We start from the raw sequence: 24,002 nt of genomic DNA, 5'->3' as shown, positions 1-24,002 counted from the left end.
GCCAGCTGTGCAGGTTTCCTTCTTGACTGAAGGACAGTCTGCACAGCCAATCATGCTTCCTCCCTCAAATCCGGTTTCTGGGGACGCAGCCTACGGTTTCAAATTTGGATGTAGTGCAGGCTATATGGAACCTCAGGTTGCGGCGACGAAACTCACTATAACCCAAGGGTTCAGACTGGAGTGTCAAATCTGAACCCTCGGTTTTATCACCGCACCAATCACCATTTGCCTGCATTCAGATGTAATGTTTGTGGAACTGCAAGTGCATTCAACTGTGGTTCCGGGTAACATGCAAATGCAGCCAGCAAGTATTGATAGCCTTCCCTTCCCCAGGAAGCCCTCTGTGCTACCTAAAATATGTCTCCAAGGGCTGTGCAACCCTCAGGGACATATCTTTTTGGTGGCACAGAGGGCTTCCTGGATATAGGGAGGATGTCAAAAATTGCCACTTCCCCACTGCACTGTTGTAGTTGGGAAGTTCTGTTAGGCTGCTCTCTTGCAGTGCATCCTTGCTTTATATATCAGTCACTGGGACTTACTTCCATAATCATGCATACAATTGCTCTGATAGTGAACTCACAGCTAAACAAATATTTGAATCAAAGTCCTGGACTTCATCCACCTAAGGACATGAGAATCTAAAAAATGTTCTAGTCTTATCAAAATGTCTTTGGCTTCCTTTGAAATTTCTCAAATGTTTTGCCTGAGCAGGGACCTCTAGATTTTGCTTTAAGTGAAATCTGGTGTTAGCATAGGGATGTAAAAAAACACTATTAGGAAATGTTATCAGTCTTGTTTTCTCAAAATCCTCCAGCTATTTCACCTGAGGAGAGACCCCCAAATACATTTTTCAATGTCAGCTTAGCTGAAATTTCAGTGGCAACCGTGCATGGACCACACTGCAAAGTTGGAATGCACACCCAAGCTCTGAAAATATCAGTAAATATTCGCTGTCTGAAGGAATGGAAATGCCTCACTGGGTATTCTAAAGCTTGGGATTGCAATTGGCTGAGGCGCTGACATTTGAACGTGCAATATAAATGTACCCACTTCAGCTGTCTGCCTGTGTTGATGTTTCTAGCACAGGGCTCTCTTATCTGTTTTACTCTCTCAGCTAAATATGACGTGTACTGTATTTGTCATTAGCTAGATCCATCCTGACAAGTGGCAAACATACAAAGTGAGTTATATGCAAGTTGAATTTCATACTAAATGAGGAAACAATGCAAGCCATTTCAAAAGAAAAATATCTACTGCATCACCACCCCCATTAACAGCCATAGTTTTCACTTACCATCACTATTGTCTGGAACAGGAACATATGAAGCTGCCTTATAATGGTTGACATACAGGACAAGGATGCACTGGTGCAGTGGGAAAGTGGCTATTTTTGATGCCCTCCCCTTCCCAGGAAGCCCTTTGTGCCACCCCACAATATGTTCCTTTGGGTTGTACAACCCTCGAGGACATATTTTTGAGTGGCATCGAGGGCTTCCTGGACATAGGAGGGTGACAAAAATTGCCACTTCCCTGATGCAGTTAGCTAGGAAGTTCTGTTTGGTTGCATCCTTTCTCTATATGACAGCCACTGAGTCAGACCTTTTATTCACCTTGCTCGGCATTGTCTACACCACGGGTAGGCAACCTTGACCATCCAGCTGCTTTTGAACTCCAACTCCCATCATCCTGCTAGTTCCTCCATTTTCCAGTCAAACTGGGGGCCAAGACTGCCATTGTCTTTTATAACTGCTTCCTTGTAAAATGGAGAAATATTGTGCTGATTTAACTAAGACTTTATTCATAAGAACAAAAGAAAAGCTCTGCTGGATCAGGACCAAGGCTGATCTAGTTGAGCTTCTTGTTTCACACATTGGCTCACCAGATGCTTCTGTGAAGCCCACAGGCAAGAGCGGAGGGCATGCCCTCTCTCCTACTGCTACTCACCTGTAACTGGTATTTAGAGGCATCTTGCCTCTGAGGCTGGACATGGCCTATAGCCCTCAGATTAGTAGCCATTGATAGACCTGTCCTCCACGAATTTATCAAAACCCCTCTTAAAGCCATTCAGGCTGCTGGCTGTCACCACATCTTGTGGCAGAGAATTCCATAGGTTGATTATGCATTGTGTGGAAAAAGTACTTTCTTTTGTCGGTCCTAAATTTCTTGGCAATCAGTTTCATGGGATGACCCCTTGTTCTAGGGTTATGTGAGAGGGAGAAAAAAATTCCTCTATCAAATTTCCCCACATCATGCATGATTTTATAGACCTCTATCATGTCTTCCCTCAGTCGTCTTTTCTTCGAAATTAAAAAGCCCCTGGTGTTGTAGCCTTGCCTCGTGCTCTAGGCTCATTATCATGCTCTAGGCCCTTGATTATCTTGGTTGCCTTCTTCTTCACCTTTTCCAGTTCTACAACGTTTTTCTTAAGATACAGTGACCAGCACTCCAAATGTGGCTACAATGTAGTTTTGTACAAGGGCATTATAATCTTAGCAGTTGTATTTTCAAACTCCTTCTTAATGATTCCAAGTATGGAATTGTTCTTTTCCTCAGTTGCCACACATTGAGTTTACACGTTCAATGAGCTATCCACCATGACCCCAAGATCCCTCTTCTGGTCTGTCACTGGCAGCTCAGACCCCATCAGTGTATTTGTGAAGTTGGGTTTTCTTGCCCCAATATGCATCACTTTTTACTTGTTATCACGGAACCACATTTGCCATTTTGTTGCCCACTCCCCCAATTTGGAGAGATCCTTTTGGAGCTCCTCACAATTTCTTTTGGATTTCACTACCCTAAATAGTTTGGTGTCATCTGCAAATCTGGCTCTTCACTGCTTACCCTAACTTCTAGGTTAAAGAGCACTGGGCCCAGAAGAGATCCCTGGGGGACCCTACTTCTTACTTCCCTCCATTGTCAAAACTCTATTTATTCCTATCCTCTGTTTCCTGTCCTTCAACCAGTTACCAATCCACTCATGAACCTGTCAACTTATCCCATGACTGCTAGGTTTTCTCAAGAGTCTTTGATGAGGAACTTTGTCGAAAGCTTTTTGAAAGTCCCGGTATGCTACGTCAACTGGATCACCGTAATTCACACACCTGTTGATACTCTCAAAGAACTCTTTCAAAAGCAACTCCATTTTTTCTCCTTCTCCTTTCCCGGCTTTTTCTTTCTGACTCCACCCCGCTCGCTCTCTACATGATCCCCACTGGGACAAACATCCAAACAGCAAAACACAAAAGGTTACTAGATAGAATACAACACTTTGTTATCAGCCTGACTTTAGGTGGGAAAAGATTCATTGAAGGACTGATAGGTGAATCTGTTGCTCTTGCTGAATGTCTGGCTGGACATTTACTATGGTAGGTAACATTTTGGAGAAGACAAATGTCTTGTAGAGGTGCATCAGGCTAAAATTCATCAGGGGCATCTCTGGCTCAGTTTAGATTGCCAAATAGGGGAAACTGCTCTTATGGGTCAGTTTTCAAACTGCTACATCTTGGCCATTTTTCAACAGATCTGTACAGAATTTGGAGCACTTATCGTCTTGGTGCTCCATGCCAAATTTCAGGCAGAATGGGCAGATGGTTTGAGACTTTTTCTGTGACAGAATATTCAGGGTTTATGTTGGTGAAATGCAATTTTTACACCTCACCTTTTACGCCTCAACAGGCACAACTGTGTGTTTAAACAAAAACTAAAAACCTTATTTAGAAGTTGTGGACTTGTTTCAGCACAAATCATACAAAGGATAACACAAAGAAAGTGAGGCACATGTGGGGCTGCATTCCCTCCCTCCCTCCCTCCCTCCTTAGAACATCATGGAAAGGAGAATATCAGCCTGACCCAGCCATCAGTCAGAGAATAAACACTTTAGGAGCTTGTTTAATCCTATTTCTCACCAAAAACAACCTTGCCCAACAATGAGTTGTCCTCTAGAACTGCAAAAGTGAGGTAAGGACACTCTGGCTTCTGTCACTGGCCAGAGGAGTAAGGTCAACTGTGCAGGGTATACTGTACATGTTATATAAATAAAAGAAACAAAATGAGGTGTATTTAACTTTCCTAGGAGATTTTGCTAACCCTGCTGAAAATTATTTAATCTCCATTAATATTCTTATATTTTGCCCAGCAAGAGCTGTTGAAGTTGATCTTGAATTTAACATCAAGCAACATTCAGTGGCCACTCTGAGATATGCAAAAATGTACTGAAAAATGCCACAAGTTTTAGTGACACTCAAATTCTTACAGATGCTTCACCTGGGTATACCTCTCCAAATTCATTTTGAATTTTGCTTTAGACAACATGTAATGGGAACTGTGCTGACATACAGAGCAAGGATGCACCTGTATAGCAAGAGAAGCCTTACAGAACTTCCCAACTAACTGCACAGGTGCAGCAGGAAGCAACAATTTTTGACACCCTCCCATTTCCCTGGAAGCCCTCTTTGCCACTCAAAATATGTCCCAAGAGCTGCACAACCCTCAGGGACATATTTTCAGGTGGCACAGACATATTTTCCAGGGGAAGGGGATGGAATAAAAAATTGGTGCTTCCCTGCTGCACCTGTGCAGTTAGTTGGGAAGTTCTGGTAGGCTGCTTTCTTGCTACACAGGTGCATCTGTTGTATCCTTGTTCTGTATGTCAGCCTTTGATCCCAGACCCCATCTTGATTATAAATATTTCAAATACCAACATGGGGGTAACATTTTGCATGTGCCCATATCTCTGATATGTAGTCACATGTGCACATGTATGCTATTATGTCCTTATATTTCACTAGATGAGCCATAACACTAGATGAGATTTAAACCAGGGTAGACAGCAAATGACTCCAGCATCTGCAGAGGTCTCAAAGAGGTCATGCCATTTTCTTTTCTTTGCTTCCTTAAAATATTCAATCTTTCATTTCCAGGAACAGGCCTTCATATTCAGTTTAAACTAGGGACACAACAGGAATCCAGCCCTGAGCATGCTGGCAATGATCTGCTAAAGCAAAACAGTCAATTCATTATGGCTGGAAATTTCATGTCTGTAGAAGGAAAAATAATTTAATTACTCCTTAACTGTGAACCCTATATGTTTAATCAGATGTGAGACACTCACTCTGGGGTGGTTTTTCAGGGTGTTTCCTTGGGAGTTTTAGGAAGAAGAATTAATTTACTGCAATGGATCATGGATTACTGCAATGACAAGGATCAAATTTGAATTAACATTACAAGCCTAGAAAAAAAAAAGAGCCTGTACATATTCTAAATTGACACATTAAACAGCAATGCAAAATATGCAGTGATCACAATTTCAGATTCTGATGCCCAACTTACATATGCAAATTGCAGTGTAGTATCATGTTACTAACCAATCATATTTGTAATCCAGACATCCAAAATGTTCAGGGTGAAATACATGCAGCTATTCCATATTATTCTCACAACTATCCTGTTAGGCAGGCTATACTGAGAGACAGCAAGGTGCCTAAGGGCAGCCTGTGAGCTCCCTGGCAAAGCAAGAACTGGAAATGTATCTTAAAGAGTAGTCCTGTTCACTTGTTTACAATCCCAGTTACATGGAACACGGTTTAGCATTGCAAATCATGGAGCTCAATGCTTGTGTCTGCAAACAAGCACGAAAGATGGGAGTGTGATTATGGAACATGTCAGCAGCAGGGGGCCCAGCTAACCAGAGTAAGACCACATGTGCAAAGCCAACCTGCTTTACTTCAGGGGCCACGCCAGAGCTTCCAAAGGGTCCCCTATTTAATTCAGCACTTGCTGCTCAGAGGTGTTGTCTGGAGCCCGGCTTTATTATTTATTTATTTATTAGATTTATATACCGCCCTTCCAATACGGCTCAGGGCGGTTCACAACATAATAAAAACAATTAAAAACAAATTAACTATTAAAATCAAACTATTAAAACACAATAAAACCAATAAAACAGCTAAAAGCCCTGAAAATCAGGGCAACAATTTAAAACAGTTTAAAACAATTAATCATTTAAAACTCTGGATGGCCAGGCCAAATAAGTACATTTTAAGGGCTCTCTTGAAGGATAGCAATGATCTCAGATTACGAATTTCTGCCGGGAGTGCATTCCATAGCCCAGGAGCAGCTACAGAGAAGAACCGCCTCTGCGTTGCACTGGTGGCAACTGGAGACGGACCTCCTCGGATGACCTTAACGTGTGGTGGGGATCATGAAAAAGAAGGCGCTCTCTTAGATAATTTCGGACCTAAGCCATTCAGGGCTTTAAAGGTAATAACCAGCACTTTGTATTTTGCCCGGAAACATATCGGCAGCCAGTGTAGCTATTTCAAAACAGGCATAATATGGTCTCTCCGGGTTGCCCCAGAGACCAGTCTGGCTGCCGCATTCTGAACTAACTGAAGTTTCCGGACTACATACAAAGGCAGCCCCACATAGAGCGCATTGCAGTAGTCAAGCCGGGAGGTTACCAGCTGATGCAACACTGTTTTGAGGTCATCGTCTCCGAGGAATGGACGCAACTGTTGAATCAGCCAAAGCTGACAGAAAGCACTCCTGGCCATGGCCTCCACCTGAGATACCAGGGTAAGGCCTGGGTCCAGGAGTACTCCCAAGCTGCGCACCTGCTCTTTCTGGGGGAGTGCAACCCCATCGAGCACAAGAAGATCTAACTCATCCCTCAGATTCTGAGCCTCCCACAATGAGCACCTCTGTCTTGCTTGGATTCAGCAAGGCTTTAACCAAGGTTCTGCGGGATGTCAGACCCAAATACTTGAGTGCAGAGGTGGGTTGGAGAGAGACACCTTGTAACAGAAGGCAGCTTCAGACTTTATAAAAATGCCCCCTGTAGCTGCGTACAGCAGAGCGAAGGGAGATGAAGTCCCACCCCTGCCATGTCACTCACCTGTGTGCCCCGCCACTGGGGCTTGTCTGAAGAGGGAAAAGCCCTCCCCTTGATGGCAAGCACATCTGTGATTGCGAGGATGGATTGATTCACCTTCATCACAGGGAGGGCTTTCCCCTCTTCAGACAAAAGCATGGGTGCCAGGGCATGCAAATGAGTGATGCAGTGGGGGCAGAATTTCCTCCCCCTTCGCCCTGTTGTACATGGCTACAGTGGGCCATGCTTATAATGTCTGAAGAGGGCTGGGGGGGGGGGTTGGAAGCAAAGAAGCTTCTATTTCATAGAAAATAACTAGGATCTGGGGACTGCAAGTGGCCATTTCACACAATGGCTGCATTCATATGTAATGTGGAGCCATGCCCCCCTCCTCCCATTCTCCTGACCGAATTTGGATGTACAGGAGAGCAGTCTCTCTGCAGTCAGCGAGACTGCAGAGAGGCAGAAAAACTGGCTGTGTGGGCTTCCTTCTTGACTGAAGGACAGCCCACACAGCCAAACATGCCAGAGTTGAAGGAGGAACTTCTTCCCTCAACTCCAGTTCCACATTTGGATATACCAGAGGCTGCATGGAATCTTGGGTTGTAGCAACGAAAGTCACTACAATCTGAGGGTTCAGATTGGAATTCCAAATATGAACCCTCATTGCCATGCCAAACCCCATTTGCCCGCATTTGGATGTAACATTAATGGAACCACTGGCCCATTCAACTGCAGTTCTGCATTATGTCCGAATGTGACCATTATATAGAGGCAAAACTGAGTTAGTTTACTTCCAAGTGTGCACTCAACAGCTCTAGCTAATCATAGTTCTGTCACATCATATATATATTTGCAAACATGTTTCTCACATTCACATTTCATATTTGCATATGTATAAGCCATCCAGCTAGTGATGCAACATGAACAGAAGCGAGCTTCCACATGCCTCTCCCCAGCAGGAAATTGTATGTGCAAATGGCCCTGCACAGGCAGTTCCCCATCCAGCATGTGATGGGGATATAATAAAGGGATAATGATAACGTATCCCTTCCCATAAGGTATGATTGTGTGTCAGGGCTGGACAGGACGCAGGATTCACTGCCCTCCTGCACCAGCCTTCCCTGACAAACACTTGATCAGTGGAATGTTTGTTATTTTGAAATGGCTCCAGGTATGCAGCCCCAATTTCTCTATGCAAACTCCTTTTGATCGGGCATAAATGGCAGCTACAAATATAATGTGTGATGCATTTCAGAAAGATGAGATGGAGTAGAAGAAAGGAAGATAAAAGCAAATGGAAATTCATCTGAAAAGGGGTTAGTCAAGGAAAAGCAAAGAACAAACAAACAAAACCATTGGCACCAAGTCATGATGCATAAAATGACTGCACTAGGGAAACATTACGTTTCAACCAATAACACCCCCATCCCTAGTGGCAAATTATCCAAACTTGCCCCCTCCTACCCCTTTGGTGTGCAACATACCTTATGGATGACCCACATAGTGCAGCTAAATCTACCTCGCTGTGGTTTATCCCGATTGCTAAGCACCAGAATATACACAACCTTTGGGAAAGGAAACAAATTGTGATTCTAGAATGAGACATGAAGGAAGCCACAGAAATAACACCTTGCCTTCTTTCATATCAAATTTCAACTGAAAGCAAACCTTGTCACATTCCTTCTAGCTTACATCCCCTAAAATATTGATTTCTGGATTGGATACCCTATGCTATTTTATTATTGTGATCTGGACAGGTCTTTTAGTGTTATAGGTCAGGAGAATATTATATAGATTTACTAACAGCAGGTGATGATTGCATAACTCTGCTGCCAGCCACCCAAGTGGAAATGGTAGTACCAGCAGTTCTGAGAAGAGATAACATGCCAGAGGGATTGGAAATGGCTGAGAATTTATCCCCCTGGCCATGTGCATCCCTTACATGGTTTCCCTTACATGGCTTTCCTTGTTCATTGCAAAACAAGTAGGAAGACTGTTTAGGGTTGTGTTCATCAACTGGGCAATGAAGGCAGCCATGATAAGTAAACAGCAAAGCAGTGCTCACAATCATAATTAGGGCAGGAGAAGCCTACTACCTTAGTTCAGGTGCTGTGCACACTTCCATTTTCTGATTGTGTGTGAGTTAAAATCAAGGTTGGGGACACTGGCAGTGACTGTGTGCTAAGCAGTATCTGGGTTGGGGGGCGCCCTCCTGCACAGCAGCTGTACCCAGGTCTTTAACGAGGTTGGAGGGGAAATTCTCTGCCCCAGCTGCTGCCGCTTAGCACATGATCACTGCCTGTGTTGGTGTCTGAAATTGCCAGTGAAACTGAAATTTTGCACATTGACATTGGAAGTGAATTTCAAGGTTCCTCCCAAGGCAAAACACCTGAGAAATTTTACGGCAAGTTTCTATAAGACAAGCAACGTTACAAATAGAATTATCAGACTACTTCTTCATGCTTTAATCATGATATATCTCTGCAGCTTGGATCTCAGCTAGTACTTCCATGAATGGGAGAAGGCTATTTTCACCAATCCCCCCTTCACTCTGCAGCCCCCTGCCCCCACTCCCAAATCTGCTTCTGTGGGCCTCCCAATAAGGATATAATTTCAGGGGACACAGAGGGCTTCAGCAAGAGGGAAGAACTGGCAAAAATCAGCCTTCCTCATTGCACAAATGGAATATCTTCTATTCATGGAAATATATTAGCTGAGATCTGAAGCCTAAATGTTTCATTACACTGGCTTCTATTGCTTCATATCAAGAGTCTTCTCTTATCCTGTGAATCTCTTTCTCATTCTTATCTGTCTTCATTGCTTCCTCTCTATTTTCCTGCTTGGAGGTTCATTGAACATTTTTCTTGTGAAACCTCCACTCCCTTGTGCGATTTTTCATCTCCATCTTCTTCATTCATGCCCCCTTATTTGTGGGAAGCCTCCCTTTAAACATGTTGCTGGCCTCCTGTTTGTCTTTAACAAATTATTAAAAATTCATCTTTTCTCTTGATAAACTTTTTTTTGTTCCTTTCATAGTCCTAGAGAGTGCTCATGATGTTTTTCTGTAACATGAATGTACTTTGCTGCTTAGCTGTAACCTCAATGTTTGAAATTCCTTGGAGTTTAAAAAAAAAAAAAAAGAGCTGCAATTTCCACTAGAATTTTGCATGGTTTAGAACAAGCCTGCTCAACTTTGGCCCCACAGCTGGTTTTGGACTACAACTCCCATAATCCCTAGCCACAGTGGCCAATAGCCAGGGATTATGGGAGTTATAGGTGGGCATCTGCAGGACGGCTGAAGCTGAGCAGCCCTGAACCTCTCTCACAACACTAGAACCAATGGTCTTCCCATAAAACCAATTGCCAGGAAATTTAGGACTGACAAAAGGGAGTCCTTTTTCACACAGTGCATTATTAATCTATGGAATTCTCTGCCAAAGGTGTGGCAGAAGTGTGGTAATGGCCACCTGCTTGGATGGTTTTAAGGGCGTAGACACATTCATGGAGGATAGATCTATCAAAAGCTATTAGTCTTGATAGGTATCGGGAACCTCCAGGCTCAGAGGCAGGGTGTCTCTGAATAGCAATTGCAGGGGAGCAGCAGCAGGAGATGGAGCATGTCTTCATCTCCTGGTTGTGTAGCTTCTCAAAGCATCTGGTGGGCCACTATGAGAAACAGGGTGCTGGACTATATGCCGTTGGCCTGATTCTGCAAGGCTCTTCTGTTTTATGTTCTGACGTTCACTAGGACTATGAAAGCAGGCAAAGACCGCAGTGTGCATGCCTGAGTTCTTGCCATTCATATGCTGCAGGGAAATTAGTACAGGAAGCAACTTTAACTGACAAACAAGAGTTTGATATTTATTACTTACTAAACACAGGCTAAAAAAAACAATAATTGTTTAAATTGTTTTTAAGTATTTTAATTGTTTTTAAATTATTTTGAATTGTTTAAAAAAATTATATTGTTTTAAGCAGTATGTTTTAAATGGTGTTTGTTTTTATGTATTTTTGAACTTGTACACTGCCCAGAGCCTTTGGGTGGGGCTGTCTATAAATGAGAGAGAGAGAGAGAGAGGCTAACAGTCTCTTATGCAGAAAGAGAGAGAACCTCTCAGGTGTGAATTTAGGACAGCAAGTGAGGAGGAAGCAAGCAAGCAAACAAAAAAACCCAAGCTAGAGATACATTCAAATTAAAGAAGCATACAAATAACTGAGACAATGTCTATGGAAAAATCCCAACATCATATACCATTCCTATTTGCATTGCAGGTGTGAGAAACATCCAGCAATCATGAGCAGCCCTACAGTTTCTGCAGATATTTTACCCTTTAGTGGAGATACAGCACATGCAGATTAAAATTCTGTGTGAATGCAAACATCTGGCTCATCACATCAGCATTTTTTGAACCAAGGAGCTGTCCCATAAAGTCAAAACAAAGTACACTCTTACGATCATGTCTTGTAACTTACATATGCTTTCAGGTAATCTCAGTTCAAGCTCATCTTTTGTTTTGATTATTTCCATGGCCCATACAAGGGCACTGCTTTGCTCAGCTAAGTGGATTTTGCTTTGGGGTGACCTTGCTCTGGACAGGACTGCTTTTCTCCTGTTTTCTGGTTGACCAACAGCCCTTGTTATTAATTGCACTTCTTTCCCTTTGTTTGACTGGCTGACTTGCTGAGGTCTTTCTATTGGTGATAAGGCAGAGACTGGGAGGAAACGGTGTTAGGCATGCCTCCTCACATTAAAGCAAGAGGGATTTCAACACCAAAGCATCTGATGGCAGCACTGCTGATGTGTATCAAAGGTGTAGAGTGAAGGGACATTCAAAAATTGGCTTTACATGTCAGGATGTGCACAAGCCGTGGCTCAAGCATTTTAGGGAAATGGGATCCGAGAACTATAAGAAAAAGGAGGAGGTCTTTACCTGTTCTCCACCATCCCATGCAGTTTCCTGCTGGGCTAGCATGCATTCCAATAATCCCTGGCATGGCACCATCATGCAAATGTTGACAACTCTATGCTGACCATGCAAATGGCACCCAGGCATGTGCAGATGCCATGTGTGTGCTGGTGCCACATGAGGTGGTGGTTTATTGTGATAACCCCCAGCAGGAAGCTGCATGGGGTGGTGGAAAGCACGTTTGATTGATTGATTGATTGTTTTGATTGTTAAATTTCTATATCGCCTTTCATTAAAACCACCCCAAGGCGCTCCACAAAAAACCTAAAACAAGACTACAAAGATTACACAGTTAAAATATTAGCTAGAATATAAATATATAGATCGAATTACAAGATTAAAAAACAGGAACATAGGAAGCTGCTGTTGGAGCTAGGACCCTGGCAGCAGCAGCAGTAGCTCTCAGCTGCAATGTCTCATAGTGACCACTGGGGATTTTTAGGGCCATGGATAAAAGTGCTGGACTCCTCCCCTCTTTGTTCTTCCAGTCTTAGTCTCCATTTTGTCCATCCAGAGATGGCTGTTCGTTTTGGTCTCTCTCTCCAACCATGAGCTACAGCTGAAATTAAGCTGCTGGCTTATTCACATTTGTTTGTAACCTTTTATTTAAATAAATCCTTGTAGTTCTTCAATACTAAAGAACTGTCTCAAGACCTCCTGTTTTGCTGCTTTCTCTGTTGACTGGTTTTGCTTCGCTATTTAGGGACTGAACTGCCATTCTTCTGCATTATACCGAGTCAGACCATATGGCCATCTAGCTCAGTATTGTCTACACAGACTGGTAGTGGCTTCTCCAAGGTTGCAGGCAGGACTCACTCTCAGCCCTTTCTTAGAGATGCCAGCTAGGGAACTTGGAACCCCATATGCTCTTTCCGGAGCGGCCCCATCTCCTAAGGGGAATATCTTACATGTGTCTCCCATTCAAATGCATACCAGAGTGAATCCTGCTTAGCAAAGGGGACAATTGATGCTTGCTACGCCAAGACCAGTTCTCCTCTTTTTTTTCTTAATGTTCCAGGTCCCATTCCCCTAAAAGTGCCCGAACAATGGTTCAAACTGCAATTAGTGCACATCCCTATTCACAAGTTGCCCTGTGGCAGAGGTGGCCTTTTCATGAGGCAAGGTGAGGCAGTGACCTTAGATGGCAGATTAATGGGGCGCCAGCAGAGCAATGAGGTGCCCCATCACAGCACCTCTCTGGGAGTGCTCAGACCCTTCCAAGCTTTGCAAGGAGCACCTCTCCTCACACTCTTTGCAAAGCTTGCAAGAAGCACAAGAAGAGAGGAGAAGGCTGCTGGCCACCTTTCCTCCTCCCCATCCCTGCACCATTTTCAAAGCTTGCAAAGGTCAGTTTTAAAAGGAAGCTAGCCCCCCACACCAGGGATGTGGGGCTAAGCAGCATTTGCTACTCTGCCTCTTGTGCATCTTGGATCACCCCTGCCCTTTATGTAGAGCTCAGGCTATAACTGCAAGGAAATTACATGGCTTTGGTTATAGGCTTTGATTATCTTTCACATGCGTTTTAAGTTTGGGATTGGACTGATCCTGAGGCTATTCTCATGACCTCTGGAAAGTGGGCTAAGAGAGTCCAGCCCGCTTTCCAGCGGTCATGGGAATCACTGGGCTCATAGGTCAGCCCGCTGACTAGCCTGCCTAAATACCCCTCCTCTAAAATGAGGTTAATGGAGCAAGCGCTCCGCTAACCCTGTTTTTGTGATCGTGAGTCACTGTGGCATGGCTCGCAAGGAGACCCCTGACCAGGAGGCTGAAGCAAGCCTCCTGACATGGGGGGGGCTCCCCAGAATGCCCTGCACACTCATGCAGGGCATTCTGGGACTTCTGGGTGCCCCCCAATCCCCACAGCCCCAACTGGCTCCATGATGGAGCCAGTTATCATGTGGGTGGCCAATCTGGCCACCCTGGAAGGGCTGTGTGATCATCTGTGTGGAGAACGGGCCAAGCCCGCTCTCAGCACCAAACCCCATCCGGCTCTCCACACTGCTCGTGAATTGTCATTGCATCAATTGACAGCTGATTGCAGTTTAGACTTTTGTTGGTTTAGTTAATTTAAATGTTCTCTTTTTTTGGATTTAATGTTTATTAAATCATATGATTAGATGAACTGGATGGCTATTGGTTTGATATTAAACATAGATTTAGTTAATTAGAAAAATCTCAGAAGAGTAATTGACTAATCAGATGGCTTGCCAGATCGGGGAGTAATAATTTTGGAAAATGTTACCCATGCTGAGTATCCCAACCAAATATTGTTCACAAAAAGTATGCTTCCATGGCTGTGTCCTGAGCACCATGTTTATATCATGAGCAAGACGATCCTATGGTCTTGCTATACCAGGCAAGCCAAACGTGTTTGGAAACTGCAGCTGATCCAGAATGCTTGACCAGGCTTGATGAGAGGAGCAAGAGACAGGGATCATGTAACTCCCTTGCTACAAGAACTGTATTGGCTCTCAGTCCATTTCTGGCACAATTCAAAGTCCGGGTTTTCAACCTGAAATGTCAAAAGCCCTAATTGGCATGGGCTTTTGAAGGATACTTGAAGGATTGTCGTCTTCCTTATGAATCTGTCAAAAAGCTGAGCAAGCTGGGAGACCCTGCACTCCATCCCACCAAGATCTGAGGCCTGACTAGTTGGGACGTGGGAGAGAGCCTCTTCTGTGGTCATGCCTGGCCTCTGAAACCCCTCCCTAGGGAGGCTCATCTTGCCTCCTTCTCTGTTAACCTTTCACTGCTATGCAAAACACATTATTATTCTGGCAAGCTTTTAACGCTTGTAGTGAAGGGTAATCTTTTCCTGCTTGGGCTGTGTAGTGTTACACTGGCATAAGGGGATCTAGAAGTTATCATATCAGTTCTAGTGATTGCAGATCCCTGGTAGCATTGCTGTCTTATCTATCTGTCTGTCAGTAGAAAACAGCCAATTTGAAGGTGGTGCAACTTGAAGATAGGTGCAAACCTTTAAAAAGGATTTTTTTTTTTAAAGTAGTTTAATGTATTGCTTGTTTCTAACCAAAGATAAATGACGAACTGTGCATTTCCCCCTAGTTTCATTCCACATTAATTCCAACACAATCTTTTCTGTTTGCTTGCAAGTTGAGTAGTATCTTCTCCTTCCTTTGTGGACAGATAAAAGCAACATATCAGGCAGCATCCGTGTTCCAGCAACATAGGAGGTTGCCTTATGAAGAGGCAGACCACTGGTCCATCTAGCACAGTATTGTCTGCACCAGGACTGCACAACTTTGGCCCTCTTGCAGATATTGGCCTACAACTCCCATTATCCCAACTCTTGGCCATTGTGGCTGAGTGTTATGGGAGTTGTAGTCCAAAAACAGCTGGGGAGTTAAGTTGTGCAGGCCTGGTCTACACTGACTGGCAGTAGCTCTCTGAGGTTCAGAGAGGAGGTTTTCCCAGCCCGACCTGGAGATGCCAGGGACTAAATCTGGGACCTGATGATTGATGAAAGAAAGAGTTTTCAAATGAAACTTCTTTTATTCTAAGTACAAGAGAACTAGGCAAATGAGTCTTCTCCTAACTCTACTAGCTAGCACTGGTTGGAAATCAGTTCCTTTGTGTGTTAACATAAACTGCCCTTCCTAAAGGAACAGCTTCCTTTCCCAGTAACAATAACTGAGCTGTCTTTTTGTTTGTGTTCTCCTTCACTTCCATAGGATCTTCTACTGGAAAACAGAATGCTGGGAAGCTAATCCTAAATCGAAAGCAAATGGGAGGGGTTATGGCCATTTTATAGGAATCGGTGTAATAAGGTCAGACTTTAGCACCATCCAAACAACTGTTTTGTTTCTCTGTTTTTATGAAATGTCACAGTCTGTGAGAAATATGCATCACGTGGGCTTTGGCTGTTTATTTTCAGCCTCTGAATTTCTCTGGAAATGGCATGGAGATGCCTTCAAGGCAGCCCTCAAAAAGAGAAGGTTGCATTTCATATTCATAACGGCAAAAGTGACCTTTTCACTATGGTAGCAAGTTGCAGAACAAAGCAGGAACTGTGTCCTGGGATACATGAGGAAGGCAAAAGTGCATTGCATGATGCATCTTAGAGAACAACATGCCTCAAGGCTACCAAATGTGCAAACATCACTATCCAGATGGCTAATTTCTGGCATTAATAGCATACGTGTACTGTGTGAGCAGCCGCATGCCCGCACTTCGAGGCTGAAGTTAAAGGGCTTGTAGGAACTTGGTGTGTCCTGGGAGAGCAAGTAGAAGTGGCCCAAGGTATTGTGACACCTGACCTGAGTCTTGCTCCCCATGCTCCTTGTGGGAGTCAATCCCCTTTCAAACCTGGCCTTGCTTTTCTTGCAGAAAAGAGAGAATTTTGCCAGCAGTCTCCTTTTCTCACCTCATGCCCTCAGCTCTTGCCTGTAGGCTTCTCAGAGGCATCTGGTGGGCCACTGTGTGAAGCAGTATGCTGGACTAGATGGGCCTTGGGCCTGATCCAGCAGGGCTGTTCTTATGTTCTCCTTGTGCTCTTTGCAAGCTTTGCCAGGAGTGTGAGGAGAATCACTCATGGCAAAGCTTGCAAGGGTAGATCAGTCCTGAAGAGTTGCTCGTGCGGTCTTGCTAGCACCCCAATACGCTGCTGCCTGAGGAAACTGCTTCATGAAAGGGCCACGCCTGAGAACAATCCGATGGTGACACACACACACAATCAGAGTGTAGACTCGGGAGACCTGAGTTCAAATTGCCATTTGGCCATGAAATCCACTGAGCCACTTATCTCTCGACTGCAGCTATATCACAGAGTGGTTGTGAGGATAAACACAACAACTTGTCAAAATGTTTCTTTATTTATATTTATTTAAAATATTTATACCCCACCTCTCCAGCGCATTACTGCTTGGGGCAGCTTACAACAATGAAACAGATACAAGACACGATAAAAGTAATAAAATTAACCAAGTTGAACAAAGAAGTTAAAAGGTTAAAAACCTTTTATGACCTTCAGTGGACCATCCAAGTCTCAGCTTGACGTCGTGTCACAGTACAGCAGCATAAATAAGATGTTGGCCATGGCGTTGTTGATGACAGATATACGTGCACATATAAAATGATCGCTCTCTCAAAACAGACTCCTTGCAGAAAGTGCTTCAAGTATATACCATGTACACTGCTCTGGGCTCCTCAGCAGGAGAGTGGGATAAAAATGTAAAACAATGAGACTCTCTCCACACAAGCAGTGTGGAGAGCCTGCAGGGCTTCTGCAGGGAGAATGGGCTTGACCCGCTCTCCCGCAGATGAGCATGGAGCCCGCCCTGGGCAGCTGGATAAGCCTCCAACAGAATTACTGGCTCCGTCATGGTCAATTACTGGCTCCATCATGGTAGGGGCAGTGGGGATCGGGAATTCGGCCCCTGGAAGTCCCAGGATGCCCCATGCGAGTGCGCGGGGCATTCTGGGGAGACCCCCAAGGCTGGGATGCTTGTTGCAGCCTCCTGGTCAGGGGTCTACTTGCGAGTCACCGTGGCATGGAGCTGTGCCGTGGTGACTCACGATCAGCTAAACGGGGTTAGAGAAGCACTCGCCCCTCTAACCTCATTGTGGGGGAGCAATTAAGCAGACTAACCGCCAGGAGCTGCGTAGCTCCCGGCAGTTCACACATGCAGGGGAAACCAGGCTGGGCTCCCTTAGCACGGTTTCCTCCGCATGTGTGAATAGCCTCAATGTCTAGGTTATTATAGCGGTTCGGCTTGACAAACTCGAAAGTAACCATTTTTAGGGTGGAGAGCTGGTCTTGTGGTAGTAAGCATGAATTGTCCCTTTTGCTGAGCAGGGTCTGCCCTGGTTTGCATTTGAATGGGAGACTACATGTGAGCACTGTAAAATATGGGGCTGCTCTGGGAAGAGCACCAGCATGCTTGCATGCAGAAGTTTCTGAGTTCCCTCCCTGACATCTCCAAGATACGGCTGAGAGAGACTTCTGCCTGCAACCTTGGAGAGGCTGCTGCCAGTCTGTGGTGACAATATTGAGCTAGATGGACCAATGGTCTGACTTGGTATATGGAAGCTTCCTATGTTCCTATGATATTGATGACGACACCTTGGAAGATAATAAGGACCAGCCTGAGAGAACATATTCTTCACCCCTGCTAACTGGGCAAAGAGGCACCTTTTTAATGTGGTGATTCTCTGTTTAGCAGGGAGAGTGTAACTGGCCCTATCCATCCCCAGCACAGTACCTCCAGTGACTGTTGCTGGTGACTATCTTGTTTCTTTTTAGATTATGAGCCCTTTGAGGACAGGGAGCCATCTTGTTTGTTTGTTTGTTTGTTTGTTATATCTCTATATAAACGCTTTGGAAATGTTTGTTGAAAAGCAGTATATAAATTGTTGTTCTTGTTGTTGTAATAGAGCTCATGAAAGAAACTGGGGTAATTCTTGGGGATAAGAGACTGCAGTATTTTAAATCATGCTGTCAAGACTCTGAGCTTATTATATAACTGGTAAAAAGTGAAGATCGCATCCTAGCAAATAAACTGCACACATGAACAATTTATATAATATATGTATTTTTAGATAACTTATGACCTAAATTTATGACCTAAATCATTTTGACTTAATCTGCCCTAATGTTGTAATTTACAATTCAGTTATTACACAAGTTTATAAGTACACAAAGTATGCAGAAGTCCCTCTGAATGTGTACTTACATTCAGGCCCTATTGGGCTCCTGTCAAGGGCCCAGGATTCTTAGAAGGGCTTAGTGATGATCCTTAGGGTTATAGCTGTGCCCATAGTTTTTGTGTGCTGATGGCAGTGGTGATGCTGGTGGTACAGTGACTCTCTTGGGGCCCATCCAGGTAGAAAAGGGACCCATGGAGGGCAAAGGGGCCACTGAAACCTGGATCTGGTCCTGTACATTCACAATGAAGTACTCACTTGGGCTCCATTGATCTCTCCGCATGTGTCTTTTTATGCGGACTGGTTCAGACATTGCACGGAATCTTGGTTAAAGTCAGACTCCACATAACATAGCTGAGCCTTTGGAGCACACATTCTTCCTCCCATTCCTGCATGAGCATCCACTACTGACCTAGTTTGAAATAATCCCAGATCAGTAGTGACATCAAAACCAACCAATCTGCATTCATTCTGTCCTACTTAATTCAAATACACCGAGATCTGTGCCCAAAGTTTGAAGTATGTTACAGATCTTGGTTTATGTGAAGTAAGTAGGCTAGAATAAATCAGGATCAGTCAGTTTGGACAGTATGAGTGATCTTGATTTATTTTAAGTGGACACTTGTACAGACCTGGGAGGAGGAGTACATACTCCGAAATCTCAAAATTGTCCCACAGGGCAAGGCTTTCACCATGGTTCCACATGATGTCTGATCTGACCTTGTGGGTGCATTTCAATCCATGGCCATAACTTGTTGCACAAGACTAGTTATATGTGAGGAAAAGACACAAAAGTGAAAAGATACTTAAAAAAAAAATTGAAACCTGAGGTGTCCCACAATTGTGGGGAAATGGAGTGGGAAGAAGCTTGGACAGTTACTGAAGTACACTCAATGGTTACTTCCATCTTGTCTATACAGGCACTCCCAAGTTACAAATATTTGACTTATGAACATTAGTACATACAAAGCTCCATAACATATTACATTGAGAAAGCCCGCATCTTACAAATGCCAACCCACACATACAAACTAGTTGTTGCTCTTGTTTGCAGTCTGAATTCCAAGCAGCTGACTTTTGGAACACAACGCATTTGTAAGTTGAGGACTTCCAACACTTATAGCTGCATCTTCTTCCCTAGCTGGTCCCTGGCACATAGGCTGTCTTGACTTAGGAAGAGAGCTGGTCTTGTGGTAGCAAGCATGACTTGTTCCTTAAGCTAAGCAGCATCTGCCCTGGCTGCATATGAAAGGGAGACTAGAAATGTGAGCTCTGTAAGATATTCCTCTCAGGGGATGGAGCCACTCTGGGAAGAGCATCTAGGCTCCAAGTTCCCTCCCTGGCAGCATCGCCAAACAGGGCTGAGAGAAATGCCTGCCTGCAACCTTGGAGAAGCCACTGCCAGTCTGTGTAGACAATACTGAGCGAGATGGACCAATGGTCTGACTCAGTATATGGCAGCTTCCTATGTCCCTATGACATTTTGGGGGTTCAATGCAAGTAGCAAAGCAGCTGCTATTTTATTATTTATTATTTATTTATTTGCTACATGTTAATACCACTTTTCTGCTTTGATAAAGGCACCCAAAGCGGTTTACAATATTAAAATAAGCAAATTACAGAAGAGTAATAAAACATCTCAGGCTCTTGGTCTTTTCAGGAGCCAAGGACAAGAGCTCCCTGGCCTGGATGCCTCCTTTCTTGCCTTCCTCTCAGGGCACACTGGTCTTTCCATACTCCTGGGAAGGAGCGGGAGGGGCTGCCCCAATGGTCCTCACCGGCCAGACCTGGTGTCTATGGGGGCCGATGTTATGCCCTGGCCTGAGTGCCTTCTTCCTTGCCTTCCTCTCTTTATTCCATTGGTCATCCATGACCTACTTATAAGAAACCCAGATAGCAGGTACGTACTTGAAGCACTTTCTACATGGAGTCTATGTTTAGAGAGTGCTCATTTTATATGTGCACTTATATCTGTCATCAACAATGCAATGGCCAACATCTTATTTATGCTATTGTACTGTGACACAATGTCAAGCCTGTGACACAATGTCAAGCTGAGAGTTGGACGGTCCACTGAAGGTCATAACATTTTGACAAGCACTTTCTTTATAGAAACTCTGCAATCTGATCCCATTGAACTTCAAAACTTCATCTAGTCTAAACATGCTATCTAATACAACAGTCAATAGCTACCATGCCAACAGCAACTGGTTCATTCACAACATGGAAGAGGGTGAAAGGGACAACTTCATGGTCATAGTGTCCTCAGGAGCAGCAACATCTGGAGAAAAAGAAAAAAGATAAGCAGTGACATGATCTCAAGCTTGCTGTCCATATGGACAATAACAGTGGTAGAGATATGAGCATTCAGACAGAGGTACTCACAAAAGGTCAAATACTTGTGAGGAGGATCAAGAGAAACAAAGATCTGGTTGCAGCCTGCTTTGAGTGGGAGATCTGGCCAGTGCGCACCTCAAACCTGTGAGCTGGTGCTGCCTTCTCCTTCTTCAGCCCCAAAATCAAGCACCAATCTTTGGAGCTGGGGAAGGAGAAGGCAGGTCCTAGGGGAGTATCCTTTCCTGCTGGAATCTGGGACTATCAGACTACCATGCTAGTCATTTGATTTCTGCCAGGGAGAAAACAGTAGAAATGATACAAATGTTTGACAGTGGAAATGTAGAATGGTGAAAGCTGGATAGCAGAAGAGACTGGTGGAAACTCCTTTGCTGGAGGTTTTCAAGCAGAGGCTAGACTGCCATCTATTCGGGATACTGTAGCACAGAGGTGGACATTCGCTTGATAGCTACTGGTACCTCCTGGGCTTATCTGAAGCAGTTCTCCAGGCATTTGGGCCTCTTCTTGCTCACTTCTGTTCCAGCCAATACTACAGATCCAATTGGCTGGCTGAGGTGGGGCATGGCCATCCCATTTTAAACCTCTTTCTCTTTGATCAGGGCTACTTTTGCTTTACTTCCCATTAATTTCCCCAGTGTCTTTTCCCACAAAGAAGTTTCACTTGCTCCTCTCTTGTCCTGCAGCAAAAATTCTCCCTGGATTCAGAAGTTTCCATGTTAAAATCCCTTATTTTATCAATGCAGATTTTTATACAAGCTGCCATTTTGTAACAGGTGCCATCTCCCCAAGACACGATTTTGTGACTGCCTCCACAAGTTGTTATTTCATGCTGGTAGCTGGCCAAAAAGAAAAAGGAAGGAAAGCTCCTAGAAGCCTTAAGCCTCTCCATTCCTGCTCAAGCAGACTCCTGTATTGTAATCACTGCTAACTGAGCAAAGAGGCATCGGAGCACAGACACCCTGCTAAATGAGCAAAATGATGGTTCTCTTATATTTTATTTAATGGGGGAGAATTGTCCCTATTTAACCTGAACAAAGTGTCTTTCCAGTGGCTGTTGCTGATGTTTGTTTTTAGATAGTGAGCCCTTATGGGACAAGGACCCATCCTATTCATTTTTCAATGTAAACCACTTTGAAAACATTTTTGTTGAAAAGTAGGATAAACAGAGTAGTGGGTTGAACTAGACTTCCAAGGTCCTTTCCAACTCTAACATCTATGAGCAGCATAAAATATTTGCCAGGGATTCTGGGACTGCTAGTTCCAGTCCCTAGTGGAAAAGGATGTTCTGTTGGGGCACTAGGAGTATATGGCACAGCCTTCTCATTCCCAAGCCCCAAAGGTAAGACAACTGGAGCACAAATGGAGGAGGACTTATCTTGAATTCAATAAGACACAATGAGGCTATTCTCACGATCGACGGAAAGCGGGCTAAGGGAGCTTAGCCCACTTTCCATCGATCATGGGAACCACTGGGCTCGTGGGCAAGCCCGGTGCTCCCAAGGCAACTAGCCCACTGAGAACACCCTCTCCTTAAATGAAGTTAATGGATCAAGCACTCCATTAACCTCATTTCTTTTCTCATGTGTCGCCACATGTGTCGTGTGAAGTGCCTCAACGTGATGGATCACCCTGTGCTGCTATCACTTGTCATGGCCTGGTCTCAACCAGCCCTATGACTTTTAAGTTTAACCGCTGCCACTAAGTAGACATTTAGGGTTTCTCTGGCTGAGTCTACTACAGCAGCCTTCCAAACCTCTGTTATATATATATATATATATATATATATATATATATATATATATATATATATATATATATATAAACTTTAGTAGAGTGGTAAAGGCTTTAGGCATAGGGTGGAGAACACAGACAGAAGCTACAGATACAAACAATAAATTTTACTTTTAAAATAGCTTAGTTTAAACCAATAGTTTCTTTGAAAGGTCTGGCACCAAAACAGCAGCCAAATGAGCATAAGGAAGAAATAAAACGTGATCAAAATGCAACCACACAGATCTGTTTAACATTGGACCCTTACTCAGAGTCCTCTGCAGTCACCTCAGTTTTTCCAGCAACCTCAACTTGTCCCTTGTTCAGCCTCAGGTCCTGCTTGCCTTCACAGTTCTGGGGGTTCAGCCCCAGACTGTTTCTTCTTGCCTGCGAGTGGTTTAGCTCTCCAGAGACTTTCCACTCTCTGCCAGTCATTACTCAGCTCTTTTCAGCCTCAGCTCTGATTCTCTCTCAGACTGTGCCAGCAGTTCTTTCACTTGGACTCTTCAATTCTGCACTCTCTTCTTCCAACTTGAATTGCACTCTCTTGCACAATTCTTTTCCAGCACCAAACTTGAATTGCACACTGAAACTCTGCTGAAATCAACCTCCTTATATACTCTTAACTTCCCTCTCATTTTTCCAAACCATCCAATCAATATAACTTAAGTTCCCTCAATTTTTCAAAACATAACCAATCAAATCAAGCCTCCACTTCCCTCCAAAATAAAACCAGTATATTTCATCACACTTAAAAGTGAAACTGCAGAACTGGAGCTGTGAACTTCTGGACTGGAGCCATGAACTTCTGGCCCCTGCAGAGCTTTCTTAATACAGTGAATAGCAAGGCAATTGCAACATAAAATCCTCTGTACAAACAGAGGTTTAGGCCTTGTCCCTTCACACACAGCATAGAGCCCATTTGAGGGCTTATGCTGTGGCAATTCTTGCAGCAAGAAAGAGATTTTATTCTGTGCATATTGCATCTGTAAGTTGCAATACCCAGCAGAGCTGTTCCGGATTGTTAGGGGTTTAACGCAAGCCCCTTCTGTTTCAAACCTGTTTTTGGAAACAATGTCTCACTGTGACATATTCCATGAGTTCTTTGCAGATAAAATCTGTTGCATTCGGGCTGATCTGACCTCCAGTATTTTAGCCAAGCCAGTTAGGGAGGTGTCTGGCAAGCCCTCTTGCAAAATTATTCAGTTTGTGACTCTTGAGGATGTGGAGCAAAAATGAGAAACCAGAAACTGCTATTCAAATGTTATGATATAAATTACATAAATTACATCTTTGTATAACATCTTTCATTCTTATAAAACATAATACAATACGGAATTCAACAGTTTGTAATAAACCAACAATGTACAATGGTA

General features: G+C 43.9%; 1 long non-coding RNA gene across 1 annotated transcript in view; it reads left to right on the top strand.

Moving 5' to 3' along the window:
- LOC128350377 (uncharacterized) overlaps positions 1-15,626 on the top strand; it is a 36,911-nt gene extending 21,285 nt beyond the window's left edge. Inside the window, exons 3-4 of the long non-coding RNA XR_008319298.1 lie at positions 11,144-11,356; positions 15,531-15,626. This is a non-coding gene — a long non-coding RNA (uncharacterized LOC128350377). The remainder of the gene's footprint in view (positions 1-11,143; positions 11,357-15,530) is intronic.
- The last annotated feature ends 8,376 nt before the right edge of the window (positions 15,627-24,002 follow it).

Source organism: Hemicordylus capensis, chromosome 1, assembly GCF_027244095.1.
Source record: "Hemicordylus capensis ecotype Gifberg chromosome 1, rHemCap1.1.pri, whole genome shotgun sequence".
Taxonomy (NCBI): Eukaryota; Metazoa; Chordata; class Lepidosauria; order Squamata; family Cordylidae; genus Hemicordylus; species Hemicordylus capensis.
Note: the sequence above shows the minus strand (reverse complement) of the source record. Positions and strands in the feature narration are given on the sequence as shown.